Source organism: Crotalus tigris, unplaced genomic scaffold (genome assembly GCF_016545835.1).
Source record: "Crotalus tigris isolate CLP2741 ecotype Arizona unplaced genomic scaffold, ASM1654583v1 scf7180000024506.1728113, whole genome shotgun sequence".
NCBI classification, from domain to species: Eukaryota; Metazoa; Chordata; class Lepidosauria; order Squamata; family Viperidae; genus Crotalus; species Crotalus tigris.
The window spans coordinates 988223-994411 of NW_024100677.1; the positions used below are offsets into that span (position 1 = coordinate 988223).

A 6189-nucleotide genomic window follows, 5' to 3' on the forward strand; every position below is an offset into this window, starting at 1 on the left:
ATTTCACAGCAAATTAATTTAGCACAAATATTATGGAAAAGTTTGCTGAAATGAATTTTGGTTTAAGTCTACTTTTTATAGGTTTGCAGTAAGGAGAGTTTTAAAGTCATTTGATTTGATAATATCCTCTCTTTTTCCCTGTTGCAATTGGGTTTATAAATATCTATTCAAGGAAGAAGCCATATTCAAGCTTATTAAAATGGCAAATTATTCATAGGTCATTACACCATATCCAAAAGGTTGGTGAAGATATAAAACATTCACAAGAATGGAAGCCAATGAGAAGAGGAAAGTTTAAAATGCAATATGATTTCTGTAGATAATTGTAATAGCTGAATTAACAGCTTTGATATATCTGCTCCAATGTGATATACCTGCTTATTTATTTCAATATATTTTTTTGCAAATCCCAGTGACAACAAAAACGTCTAATTATCATATCATCACTGATAGTTACATATATAAGATTTAATCTTACAATAATAGACTTGTTTCCACAAGACAGAACAAATCCAATATTTACCAAGTATACTGTTATTATTTATAACTTCCCTAACCTTTTCCTATCGTACCTACCGTATTTTCCGGCGTATAAGACGACTTTCTAAACCCTGAAAATCTTCTCAAAAGTCCGGGGTCGTCTTATACACTGGGTAGCTGTTCTCTGAATTTAAAACCAATCTGCCCCCTAGTGGCCAGCCCTATTTTTTTTTTACAGAAATAAGCACTAACACAGTGTTTCTCAGCCTTGACAATTTTAAGGCATGTGGACTTCAACTCCCAGAATTCCACAGCCAACAGGACAAATCATTCAAAAATCCCATTTTTCTACATCGCCTATCACTTTATTCTTTTTCAGGAAAAGAATTTATATAGTAAATAGTATATAAATTAAGGACATTACATCTACAAAAAAAAGAAACATTTGATTTACTTCTTATACCTATAGCAGCAGTCATGAATATATGGAAAAACTTTTTGATTCAGCAAATCAATTGATTAAGAAAGATACTGGTCAAAGGAAAAAGATAAAAGTGAAAATTAAGAAAATAGATGATGGGATCTACCAGAGAGAATATTTAAAAAAGAAACATTTGTTTGAATATGGTTAAAGAAACAGAAAAGATTCTGAATACATATGTCATTCTAAGAGAGATGGATTCCTTAAATAATACTGTATACTTCCCCCCCTCTTATTTTATTTATTGATATAAGTAATATAATACTGCTGAAATGGCCTAGATGAAGGAAATGTTTTAGATAATTAAATGTGTCTGAATTTAGGGAAATTATAATATATAAAAAAGAAAAAAAATGTTTTGAATAAGACCTAAAGGATTAGATGACTAGGCACATTAAATGGAATATTTAAAGATTAAATATATATTTATCAAAATAATAAGAACTATATTATTTCAAGGTTTGCAAAGAAGACATTTTTGGGAAAAGGGGAAATCAACTAAATGTACTATGTGGATTATAGATTATAGAAACCAATTGTTAATGATTTTTCTTTACAAATATAAACCCAGCAAACACACTGTTTACCAACTATTAAGTGATTTATGTTTTAAAAAATCAATAAAATATATGGAGAAAAAAATACCAGCTGAGTTCAGGAAGCATTAGGGAAGCAGTGGTGGGCAACACTCGCTTTCTAGCAGCAAAGGAATGGAGCTCCTATTGTGCTCATCTATAAACAGAAATTCAATATTGTACCATATTTTCCGGCATATAAGGAGACTTTCTAAACCCTGAAAATCTTCTCAAAAGTGGGGGTCGTCTTATATGCCCAGTTGTCTTATATGCTGGAATATACGGTAATATAAATGTACTTCAGTTCTAATTACATAATTGATTCTTTTCATGCCATGGGAAAGTTTGCTGATGATATACTTATTTTATAGTTAAAAACTAAGAATGTTTATACATAATTATAAAACTGATCTGGATCCTTGATTCAGTGATATGAATATCTTCCTATTGATTGATGATACGGCATTGGTTTTCAGTAGTGGAAAAAAGGAGATTATTTTTCCACATTTTCTTTTTTTTTTTTTTAGAAAATACATCCTTCTGGAAGAGGCATTCTATTTTATGCCATCACTTAAAATGATGCTTCCTGAAATATATGAAAGGGATATATTTTTTCTTTAGAGCAATTATATTAATGTAGGGTTGGGTTTTTTTTTTTTGCAGTTTGGTATATTGTAACTTGATTAGTGAGCAGTTCAATGAAATACATATATTGTATATTTACTTAAAATTAAGTAATCAGTGGAATTTATTTCTAGGTGATTGTCTTAAATTGTAACTTCAGTAAGGCCTGGGAGAACCCTAATTTTAATTTAATCTAAAAGCTTTTTTAATTGAGAACCAGTGGACATTTATCTCCAAATGCTATCATCTGAATAAACAGATTATGCTCCCAGCTATTTTAGCTTATCGGTAGTTGAGGAATAAAAGAGAAATATTTAGGTCTGGAAAAAGTGTTATTTTCCTAAGGCTATAAAAACAGATCTAATTCAGCTCTGAATGGAATCTAGAATCAGACATGCATTAGGCAGTACCAAACTGGATCAGAATGGGCAATTTTGCTTTTATTATTTCAAATCTATAGAGCCTCAGGAATGAAAATTCTGAAAATTCTGTGCCAGGAAGGAAATTCTGGCTAGCAGGCAGAATATTTGGAGTGTAGTAATACAAATACTTCTACAAAATTAGGAAAGGCAATTAGAAAGTTTGAGTAAATTATTTGGTCATAAATACTACCTCTGATTGCAATTCAGTGTGCACTTAATCATGATGAATTTAGTAGGATTTGGTTTCAAATGCACATATTTAAATAAATACTCCAATAATCTGCTCTGAAGAAAATTGAGAAGTTTCCGTGTTTTATTATCTGTACTTTTCAAAGAGCTTTGAAGACCTGTCCTATATATACAGACAGTAAGGAAGGCTCTCAGAAGCAGAAATATCTCAGCAGAAATACTTTCTTTTATAGTTTTTTATGGTTTTTCATGGAGTATGGGTGATATTTCTTGACTTTTTTATTTTAGTTTTCAGAAGAAGAAAATTCACTTATTCACTTCACTCTCTGAAGGCCAGGATTCATTTATAGCAGTGTTTCCCAAACTTGACAATTTTAAGGCATGTGGACTTCAACTCCCAGAATTCCACAGCCAGCGTTGCTGGCTGTGGAATTCTGGGAGTTGAAGTCCTCATGCCTTAAAATTGTCAAGTTTGGGAAACACTGATTTATAGAATTGAGCACCTTTCCTTCACAATTCTGTTGTCCACTAGCAAAGGTACTGCTATGGATGCAATGAATGTCTTCTATTTTTTTTTCATCTTAGAATAAAAAACTGTTAGGGTGTGATATATTATATATTATGTTGCGTTGTGTTTTATGTTATATCTTTTATGCTATGTGTTTCGTATTATGTTAAGTTGTGTTATATGTTATTATAATAATTTATGGTAGAAGATTACAAAGTTTAGTAGAAATGACCAAGTGAATTTGGAATACTTTTCCAAATTCTGGTGATGATGGTAATGATGGACTGGTGATGATGAAGATGATGATGATGCCACATGTATTGTTATCAATGAAATGATATAAGTTGCATAATTTGTGTCCTTTGTACAATTACATAAAGTAGGCAAGAACATTCCCCCCTTAGATGCCCATGTGTTTTTTGTATTGTTCATATTAACCTGCTTCATATGTCTGACATTTCTGCCTCATTATTTCTCTGTTTCCTCTCTACAGACAGGTGACATGGCAGGAGATCCTTTTGGCTTTTGATCCTCCTCCCATCTGAAATCACTCATGGAAGTGTTTGGATTACTGCATATCTTTTTTTCCCGCTTGCATCCTTTCCTGTCAGAAAAACTGCCTGAAAGTTATATAAGACTGGATTTCCAAGAGTAGATTCATTATTCTTTTTAGAGCCAGATTATCAGAAGGTCAGCATTCCTATTGATCTCTTAGGAGAGGGTCTGAAAGATTTTAGGTAACTGTAATGTCAGCCTTTTCTCCAAAATGCTGAATTGTAGAACTCCACCACTCCAGCAGATGGGGAAAAGATCTTTGGGAAAGCAGGAATGTGCAAATAAACTAAAATGCTGAAAGTGAGCTCAGGAGATGGAATGCCCATAATGGAAGAAGGAAACAGGTCAGGTAATGCTCAGCCTTTCAATTACTTTAGAGATGTAAGGTGCTGAAGATTGCTCATTAACTAAGGTTGTAAAAAAGCACATTTGCTGTGTCATTATTCTTTTGAACATTCATCTGACAGGCTTCTAAAAGGTTTATCAGAACTTGTTCTGATTCATTGGAAAATATACTCCCTCTTTTGCACTGGAGCATTTCCTGCCTATCTCTAAGGTGAGAGTGAGTCAGATTTTTGCTTTTGTGTCTTGCTTCAGTCTGGCTTGAAAGTTTCTTCCAAATTATTAGCATGAAGGCTACTTGTGTACAGCTCTATTTAGCTGTTTTGCTCTTGCTTCTTCCATTGCAGTCTTTCTATATTTTTCTGGAAGCATGTCTGAAGTAGAAACCCAAATGCATTCAACTAAATACCAGAGTTCATTTTGATTTAACCACTCGAAATTTCTCCCATATGAACTTTTCGGTCAATGCGTTCTGTTGGAACTGGGATTTCAGCATCTTAGAGAAGACTTATGCTTTTCAGTGAGTTTCATTAGTTTGTATGATATCTTAAAAAAGATATTTATTTTACCTGAGTTGCATTGGAAATATTTTTAACCCTAAAAGGCAGTGAAGGAATATTTTAAATAGATAAATTTATCCTGTCCCCTCCCTCACCTTTTAATTATGATTTTATCTAAATTAGGACTTCTATATTTATTGTTTTAGATATATTTATATGTTATGATTTTAATGTTTTATGCTGTAAGCTGCCCAGAGTCGTTTCACTATGAGATGGACAGCAGATAAATTTAATAAATAAATAAATTCAATTATGCATTATGATTTTAATTAAGCAGGTGACCTGGTTTATAAAAACACCAGAAGACTTGAATAGTTCATTTTTCCATTGTTACTACTTCATGCCTCTTTGAAAGTTTTCAATTTGGTTTTGGAAAGTGCATCCACATCTGTTCCTTAATCCATCCTCTTATTTTATTTTATTTTATTTTATTTATTTATTTTTTATTTATAAATATATTTTGTTAATTTTTTACAATAACAATCTTTAATGCTTAGTGTGTTGTCTGGGTTCATATACTCAAAACAATAAATAACAATTAATTTCTCCAATTAATCAATATAATAATAGTAATAGTAATAATAATAATAATATTGGAAGGGACCTCTCCATGGAAATCTTTAGTAAAAGGCGAAAGATTTATACGATCTGAAGAGAAACCAGAGTATGTAATATATTTCTTGATCCTTTCTTCTTCCAATAATAATCTCTTGTCTACATTTCTAATCATCTTATGTTTCATTTATATTTATATATTTTTTAAAAACAATACTTTTTCAGGTATAAAGTTTTAGCAATTTTCTTAGTTTTCAAATTTATCCAAACTGTGGTATTTTGCATTTTTCCCATCTGAGTTTAATTTGTTGCTTCCATCTATGGAAGGGGGGGGGTATAGTCCCCTCCCTTCTCACTTTGGGAGGTTTTTTGCTTCTTGGGGATCTTTTCGAGGAAATTAGGTATAAAATAGGAGAGAGAAGATCAAATTCCTCACCCAGTTTCAGGCACACTGTTCACTGTTGTGCTGGTTAGTGCCTTTGGACTTTGGCTCCAAGTAGCTTGGGCTGGTCAGTGAAGTATGGCCAGCCTTTCTCCTGTCGGGCTAGGAGGCTTTCCCCGAATTGAATGGAATGACTGCCAGAATCTCCAGGGCACCCTTCTTTTCTTCGCCGCCTCTCCGGGGTGACTTAGACCCATTTAGGGTCCCCTGGCAGGGCGAAATTAGCATGGGATGTGGAGATCCTCAATCCCACAACCGGGCACTATCGTGCCAAACCATAAGTCTATCCTCTTATTTTAATCTAGATGCTCTCCATACTAAATTTATCATTTGTATTTCTGAGCAAGTATAGATACTTTTTAGCATTCACTGCAACTTTCCTTTCCCCTCCATTCCTATTTTTTTTTCTCCAGTTGCATACCAATTGTGGGAGTCTTCTCATCAAATCTTAACTAC

At 32.8% G+C, this 6189-nt stretch overlaps 1 non-coding gene across 1 annotated transcript; it reads right to left on the reverse strand.

Moving 5' to 3' along the window:
* Positions 1-5287: 5287 nt before the first annotated feature.
* LOC120303750 lies at positions 5288-5404 on the reverse strand. Its single transcript, XR_005555528.1, has one exon. It is a non-coding gene; the product is annotated as a U5 spliceosomal RNA (small nuclear RNA).
* Positions 5405-6189: the final 785 nt, after the last annotated feature.